This window comes from Colias eurytheme, chromosome 13, assembly GCF_061535395.1.
Source record: "Colias eurytheme isolate Ceu_HAF_F1 chromosome 13, ilColEury1 Martin Lab GWU primary, whole genome shotgun sequence".
NCBI lineage: Eukaryota > Metazoa > Arthropoda > Insecta > Lepidoptera > Pieridae > Colias > Colias eurytheme.
In genome coordinates this window covers 492,694-502,053 of record NC_142992.1, presented here as the reverse complement: position 1 = coordinate 502,053, position 9,360 = coordinate 492,694, and the positions used below count along the sequence as shown (strand labels likewise).

The 9,360-nt window shown below is 30.4% G+C and overlaps 1 protein-coding gene across 1 annotated transcript in view; it reads left to right on the top strand.

Moving 5' to 3' along the window:
* Positions 1-8,709: 8,709 nt before the first annotated feature.
* Positions 8,710-9,360, top strand: part of slif (cationic amino acid transporter slimfast) — a 37,836-nt gene continuing 37,185 nt past the window's right edge. Inside the window, exon 1 of the mRNA XM_090108863.1 lies at positions 8,710-8,836. The gene's annotated coding sequence lies outside the window, so the exon portion shown is untranslated. The remainder of the gene's footprint in view (positions 8,837-9,360) is intronic.

The window sequence follows — 9,360 nt, the reverse complement described above, 5'->3', positions numbered from 1 at the left end:
AGTAGGAATTTCTAAAACTTTGAATGAAGATTCTACCCTTATTCTACCTTACCAACAAATTTCCTTGTAGACACTACTTCTAAATATTTTCTTCCAATACAAAGATTACCAAGTGCACGAAGAACATTGTTGATTAAACTCAAATATATTGTAATCAGTTCATTGTATACCTGTTTACTTTAAGTTTTATCTCCATTGATTCCGATTATCACGCTCATCTAAATTCTAAACAGATGTTTATCAGCCGACATTGACAAGATTGTCAATTCATTCTTTAGTGCATTGAAAGAGTTTTAATTTACTTACTCTTACTTACTTTGGGTCACCTTTGGGTTGCCTGGTAGATATCGCTACCTAGCGATAAGGCCGCCCTTTGCTGTTTCTGTAGTACCTATTGTCTTTGTTATGTGTATTTATGTATTTTCAATGCAATAAAGTATAATAAATAAAATAAATAAATACTTTATAAAGAGTAACTTTCGTATTTCGGAAAAGTAATTGTTCAGAAGTATGATCCATGAAAATTCTTTCACAACAAAGCAATACTTTTCAGGAAGGTAAAATTTTTATGACTATGTTTTTCCGGATAAACCCGTGTGTCACAATAAACAATAAGTTACGTAAATTGAGACAGTAAAGATTTTTATCTTAACACCAAAATTATGGTGAAATGATGATAATATCTGCTTTTATACTAGGAAATGGATGCAAGCAAGTTTATGTATATTGTTTTTTGAATTTGTTTTTTAATTATTAATCTAATACAGCTTTACCACCACCCTCTGTCATGATTTTATGTTTTTTATCTTGTGTTTGGTTGCCTGGAAGAGATGGCTACTTAAGCCATAAGGCCGCCATTTGTGCATGTCTCTCTTCTGTATATGTATGTCTTTTTCTTGTTTGTAATGGTGTAGGTACAATAAAGCGTTTTCATTCATTCATTCATTCAAGCACGATAAAGGAATGTTAAACTTATTTCGAAGGTTATGTCCCTATCCCGATCTTACCTTTACCAGTTAGGTATTAAAAAAACTTTAATTCACACGTGATATTTCCTTATCATTAACGATTGAACATATAAAACCCAAAACTCACTTAGAACCACATTTTATTTTTGCAAACTAGTCTTTTTATTTACACTTAAAAATTGAGTTCATACGTTCATTTATATCAGGTATGTTATAGTGCATTCATGTAAAGGCGCAAAATTAATTAAATTGTATCTGTATACTAGAAGCTGTTCAGCCCCATTGCCCCTTTTTCCTGATTACTATCCATACCATCCTTCTACCTTAAAAATTCGTTCTCGCGTTTTATCCTTACTCGGTACATTAGGCGATTCAATTTATCTAAGTATAATATATTATAGTAGACTTGCCACTAGTTCCTTATTTCTCAAATGTATATACAGTAATAGAATATAACTGAAGTGAGGTTAAAATAACAGAATGGTAACTAAGAGATAACGTTTCCTCGATAAGATTAAAAATATCAGATCTTTACTCTACGAGATACTCTTCTCTTACATCTGAAACGTAAACTTTATTGTGTGAAATAATTTTTATATTATAATAATTATCATATTTTTATATTATAACTATCCAACCCTTCCAGAGGAGGGAGGAAAATATCTGGAAAAATAGATAAAAACAACCTTTTCAAGGATACGTACGTCGAAATCAAACTTTAGCTGAATCCAAATTTATGGGTGCAATATCCCTAAAAATTGAATTTTAAATGTTCAAATAGCTGTTCAAGCAAATGCTTTACCTAATTTCTAACATTATTTTATAATTTATCGTATACTTAGTAACTCGGTTGCACCAATTACGAAAGAAAAGAGGCTTTTTTACCATAATTCTCCAAAAAACTTTGCTTGTGACCTAAAATGAACGTCTCACACAGGAATGTGGTGCAGGAAGGATTGCACATCCTTCAACGATTACTCCGATAAGAATGTTTATATTGAAATTAGGTCTGGTTATCTGTGTTTTAATAGCGCGATGATATGCAATTTCACGGAAACATTCTTTATAAATCTTTTTAAAAGTTTAAATATCGTACGTAGACAATAAACTACAAAATTGGGAAGGGTGTGATGTCCCATGTCCCCTAGCAGGGTAAGGGGCAGATGCATTATACATCTGTTTCACTGATCGATTTTCTTTAGGGACAAGTAGGTGATTACTGATTAGCCTTCTGTGCCCTACCAGACCGAGACTTTTTTTTACACGCTTTATATTAGCTTCACCTGTATGTTTGTTTGTTTGTAACCGACTTCTTTGGGCGCGATTTTGACCCACTTTAAACGGCCAGATTTCGTTCAAACTTTGTAGATTTATTGAGGACCGATGACAATACACTAATTTGATAAATTTTTATATTTTTTAGTTCGGTTTTCTATAAAAAGCGTGTTTTTTAGTTTTTTTTAAACTATTATTATTTTTTATTTTCGTCTCCACCCGTCGACCCCTCGGTGCTACGCTCACGCGTCAGCCACTGTATACCAAGGAGGCGGTAGGAAGGGTTATAACGAATAAATATATTAATAAAGCTGTCTGAAATAGAGAGAGAGAGAGACACTAATGAAGATAGACTAATGTTTAGCGATCTTGCATGTAAGAAACAATTGCAAAATAGCACATTGTAAATAGCTTTTATGTTCATCCTAATTCATGATGACGTCACAGCATACCTGTTGTTATTCAATTATAATTAAATGATCAGTTTGATAAACTAGTAAATATGTGATGCAAATAAATACCTATTGTCAACAATAGTAACTGATTCATTCGTCATCGAAGGTAATAACAATATACAAAGGGTTTGGTTATTATACTTACTTGCAAAAGATGAAGTTAATAAGGTCGTTGTTTTACGGTTGTTCTTGCTAATGTAACGAAAATAACGAATAGCGTTAGCATGAGCAACGATCTAAACACTGTTATGTTTGTATCAATTAATAAGCAGATGAATTGCCTTCGTCATATAAAGATGGCGACATAAAATAAACAGAAGGATCCAGAATAATAAGAAAGATGAATTAAGATTAAACGCACCAAGATTCTTAGTTGCATTCAATACCATAGGCTATCTTAATATCTAATTCCATATTCCTTAAACTATTTATATGATACCTATATATACACAAGAAATAACCTCTAATCTATTTACTAAGAAACAAAACATAATCATACATACATTTCTGAAGGCGCGTGACATGCCGACAATCTTAAGAAGTCGTCCAGTTATATAAAACAATGCGGCATAACCTCTCACTTCAGTTATCTCTACTTCATCACTTAAATCACTATCACCGGTGATGAACACGCATACAAACACACATTATGCTTATAATCCAAGTAACAATCTGTACAATACTGCAGTATGAGTCCTACTGATGGCATGCTACATCTTATCAGATAAGGCGTTGATTAGAATTAGCCTATTATCTTTGTAAGTACAATAGGTAGGAGAATGTTGATATTATTCTACAAGATTCTCATTATTTTTGTCACTAATTCAGCTTTGAAATGTTGATGTGTAATTGGCGTGTTGCAGGGGTCGAGACTTGGTCCTTTGCTATTCGTAACTGTAATAAAAGGCTAGTTACTATTATTTAAGACATTTTTATTTATTTCATAAATTCCATAGTTTAGCTTTCTTATCTTTTCTAAGGAGATAGAAATATCATAAACTAATTTATCTTCTAAATAAAAAAAATGCGGCGTTATTTTATAGCCTATCAGTTAAATGAATCAATCATGTAAAATATTCATTATTCCAACAACTTATATAGTAGCTAATATATCAATATTAATCGATATAATCTAGGACAAGAATGTAGCACTTATAATTATTAAATGCATAAATTATTTCTTCATAAATAACCGCGTTTATTGGATTTAAATGAGTAGGTATCAACTTGAGAGTTGAGTATTGACAATTCAATAATTGTTTGAATTATTAATTGTTCTTTTTTGTTATGATTTTCTGAGCTTATCTCAGGAACTACGGGTCCAATTTGAAAAATTCTTTCAGTGTTAGGTAGCCCATTTATCGAGGAAAGCTATATACCTATAGGCCACATGTACCACATGCACCTACGTATAAAATGTGTGTGTGTTTGCAGTATAAATATATACATATTTTAACTTGGAAAATTACGTATGACAAACATCAGGAGGTTTTATATAACAATTAACAATCCTTCCATACGTACCTATTAGACTAGAGTAGATAATTTTTGAAACAAAAAAAAAATCGCAGTCAGATGAAACCCATTAGAAAAGGAGGGGAATATGATAAAAATGTAAGGAAAAATAAATTACGGTCAATCCGAGTTCGGGAAGCGGGAGGGGGGAGCTTTTAAGAGAAAAAAATGGTTTCTCTCGATTTCCGACAAAACTACAAGTCCTATAGAAAAAAGTTCAATGGCAAAGTTGTAGGTAATTAAAAGTTCTACAACTTTTGTATTCAGAATTTTTTCACATAACCTAAAAATTTAGGTGAAAAATTCAAAAAACCAAGTTTTTGGTCTTTTATTTCTATCTACTTCAAAATTTATTTTTTTTCTACGAAATTTGGTGGAAACTTACTTTATTATGTCCCAAATACACTGTAATTTATTTGATTGAAAATATTTATTTTTTCGCCTTATTTTGAATTACTACCAAAAAAACAACCTAATTTTCAATCGAAAAGTCACCCGTCAAAATATCAGCTTTTTTCAAAAACTTGGGGTGCCTTTTATTCATTGAAATCTCTACTTTCATATGGTGTAAAAAAAATAAACACCACCATAGTAAATGTTCTCAGGAAATGCATACAAACAGTGTGATAATGAGCTTTTACTAAATCAGGCACACTTCTTGAACTCTATATCTTCTCTTGTATCGGCTTTTCGGTAATATTTCAAAAGAAAAATAATTATCTGTTCTAAGTTTAATATTTTACAGCATATTCAAAAGCAAAATGATGTCGATAAAAACATTTCAGGTAGTTCGAGAAGTGTGCCTGATTTAGTAAAAGCTAATTTTCAGACTGTTTGTATGCACTTCCTGAGAACATTTACTATGGTGGTGTTTATTTTTTTTACACCATATGAAAGAAGAGATTTCAATGAATAAAAGGCACCCCAAGTTTTTGAAAAAAGCTGATATTTTGACGGGTGACTTTTCGATTGAAAATTAGGTTGTTTTTTTGGTATTCATTCAAAATAAGGCGAAAAAATAAATATTTTCAATCAAATAAATTACAGTGTATTTGGGACATAATAAAGTAAGTTTCCACCAAATTTCGTAGAAAAAAAATAAATTTTGAAGTAGATAGAAATAAAAGACCAAAAACTTGGTTTTTTGAATTTTTCACCTAAATTTTTAGGTTATGTGAAAAAATTCTGAATACAAAAGTTGTAGAACTTTTAATTACCTACAACTTTGCCATTGAACTTTTTTCTATAGGACTTGTAGTTTTGTCGGAAATCGAGAGAAACCATTTTTTTCTCTTAAAAGCTCCCCCCTCCCGCTTCCCGAACTCGGATTGACCGTAATTTATTTTTCCTTACATTTTTATCATATTCCCCTCCTTTTCTAATGGGTTTCATCCGACTGCGATTTTTTTTATCTTTTCATTATTTTCAAAGGCTTCTACCCCAGTCTATATACCTAATTTCAATCTAATCCACCCATTGCATGATTAAAAAGTTCTATCCGAAAAATAATAATAAATATAATACTTAGTTACCATAACAAAAATACCTAAAATGTAAAATATCATTATTATCAGAATTAGTATTAGTAATAGTTTTTACTCTACATTAGACTAATCAATATTAACATTGCACCAATAAAAATTCCTTAATATTATATATTTGAAATTTATCGAAACATTGATTCGTCGAATAATGTAAAAGGTCATTGACTTTACAGTTAATATCGTAATAGGATTTTACGCTGATTTTCAGTATATTCAGATTATATTTTATAACTTCAAGATTATGCGAAATTAATTTCTTAATTTTATACGCCTTAAAATATAATATTAGTAAATACGTGTATTTTAGTTACGTATGGGTGTCATAAATAGGCGGAAATATTTTATTTTGAATAAGTTCAGAATAATATGCGTTATTTTATAGTTTTGTCGACAATATAAGTTAAAAATATTCTTAAAATTGATATATCATGATAAATTGATACCTATATATGAAATGACGATACAGGTCTCTATTTAACATAAACATAATATTATTATGTACTAGCGGTCCGCCCCGGCTTCGCCCGTGGTACATATTTACGTTTTCTCTACATAAAAACCATCCTCGTACTTCAAGGAATATAATAAAAAAAGAATTATCGAAATCGGTTCAGCCGTTCTCGAGTTATGCGCTTACCAACACATTTTGCGATTCATTTTTATATATAAGAAGATTCATAGAAATAATTATTTAATTACCAAGAGAAATTAAGCACAATTAATAAATTATACCATTTTTAAGATTTGTATTACCAACCTTAGAATTAATTTAAACTACAAGAAAGAAACTATATTTGTTGCAAAATAAATCATCAAAAGTTGTTTATAGATAATAATAGTTAATAAATAATAGTTTTTCTGCTTTTTCATTTGAAATTCATACAGTGCTGTAACAATGCAATCTATTGAGATATTATGTAGGTATTTATTTGAGACTAGGTTTCCGCCCGCGGCTTCGCCCGCGCAGTCAAGAAAAACCCGCATAGTTCCCGTTCCCGTGGGATTTCCGAGATTGCGTCATTTTCCCGGGATAAAAAGTAGCCTATGTCCTTTCTCGGGTATCAAAATATCTCTATATCATATTTCATGAAAATTGGTTCAGTAGTTTAGACGTGATTGAGTAACAGACAGACAGACAGAGTTACTTTCGCATTTATAATATTAGTATGGATGATATCTCTACAATGATCTATTATACTATTATATTCGTACATAATACATAATATATAGATACTACAATTATTAATAACTTGTTCTAACTGACTTAGTTTTATGATTATATTGATACCTACTTCTAATTTACTAAAGTAAGTAGGTTCTTTAAACTTAAGTGATATCTTTCTTTAGACTCAAACATTTATTTATTCAATTAGACTTCTAAAAGCACTTTTGAATCGTTAACAGGAATAGAAATAAAATTGAAATGCCATTTTATAGGTTAGCTAAAGTTAAAAATTCATTTATGGGCCAAGGTATACGTTTTTACAATAGAATTCCTCATAGTATTAAAGAGTTTAGTAGTGTTAAATTTAAAACTTATTTAAAAAATGTATTAGTTCAGAGAGCCTACTACAGCATTAAGGAATATATGGAAGATCAAAATCCATGGAGGGTTGTCGCGTAAGAATAACAGGACAGTTCTTTGGCATATTATGATAATATATAATATTATGTAGTTAGATGTAAGTAACATGTAATGTAAAATTATATTGTATATGGACATGACTTTAAAAGAGCAACTATGGAGTTTCTTGCCGGTTCTTCTCCATAGATACTGCTTTCCGAATCGGTGGTAAATTTAAAGAATGTAATGACGATTCAAAAGTGCTTCTGGAAGAAGTCTAATTGAATAAATAAATGTTTGAGTTTGAGTTTGAACATTTTTAACATAATTGCCACCGATTTGGAAAGCAGTATCTATAGAGAAGAACCGGCAAGAAACTCGATAGTTGCTCTTTAATAATTGGATTATTGTAATTTAAAAGCGAAGAGGCATTAAACAGTTTACTGAAAATTTGGTAAATAAACCTTAGAAAATATTTCTTTTCTGTGCAAGGAGGGACTCGAAGTAAATTTTGAAATGAAGACTATAATAAAACAAAGAAGTACATAACAATCAAATAGGTATCGAAAGTAAAGAAAGAATAGGTAAGAAAGAAAAGACTTTGAAATAAAAAAGTCGTGATATTTGTATTAGAAAGTCGACTCAGGCTCAAATATAAGCTAGCAGGTTTCGCAATCTGTTTGTAAACAAGTTTTGCAAGATGTTTTGCAGGCACTACGTAACATCCAAAACTCGAGGACATCCGGGTTTAAAAGCAAGGTCTTCCGTGATTTTAATTAATTAATTAGTGTCTGCCAAAAAATCGCTACAGATCTAGTACTGGACTAATGCTTATAGGCAACAATATTTAGGGCCGGATTCAACGCTTGCTTATCAGCAACCAGTATCAGATAGGTTTTTTTATTATATTTTATTTTATACGTTATAACGAAAATTTTCATACATTATTTTTGAATTTTTAACATACATATAATGAAATGAGCTAAACAAAACGTACCCAGAGTCCCAGAAGCTATAAAACTGGCTACAAGATCTGTACAAAATTTAGGAACAAGCCAAGTACCTACATTACGGCAGGGATCTAGTAGGCATCTCTCTTGGATAATGTTCGAACAGTCCACATATTGTTTAAAAAAGTCTTATAGTATAGCTGTTCTTTTTTTCTTCAATCTTTCCCCGAAACTATTTCGTGACATCGTTAAATAAATGGCGAGTAAAACATTGATATAAGAATGATCACTTAATTATACCTTGCAAAAAGCTGTTAACAAAAAGGAGACAATGTAATAAACAACAAATCACGTCAACTCAAGGCCAGCCGTGAAAAGGTGCAAGCGATCAATGAAAACTGAATCGATCCGTCTCCACTCTCCATAGCGATCTATAGATCAGTGTCGAGGATGCATGCGCGTGCGTCGGTTGTTCCTGTGTGTGTTTCTGTGTGTGTGTACGAGTTCAGCTGATTTACTTATATAGAGAAATTGGATTAAATAAACTTTATAAATAAATAATAAGGTACGTGCTGTCTCTTTTATTAAATTTGAAAAAATATGATGAGTAAAATTTGTTAACAGAAAAATTAAAATTTAGCGGGTATATTTTAAATTGTAAAGAAAAGAATGCCTTTTTTTAATAATCGGTTTTTAATAAGATTTGAATTTTGAATGTATGTTAAGTTTAACGTTTATAGATAACTTAATTTATTTGGCTAACAGCTATATTAAATAAATCACCACAAAATAAGTTACTTTACTGAAATTTTTATAATGCATAAGTACCTAGTTTATTATAAAAATATGCAGTGAATATATTTGTATTAAAAGGTACGTTAAAAAAACTTATTATAATTTGGTTATAATATTAAATCTCAGTTACAACCTTGTGAATCTTTTTTATCGGAAATAAAACGACTAAAAACTTGTTTTTTAGTTGTAATATAATTATACAAATATTCAGATATATCGGTGTTCGTATGCGAATATAAAAAATTGATTCTAGTTTTTGAAGGCATATCCCGTATTGAAATATTTTATCCCTTT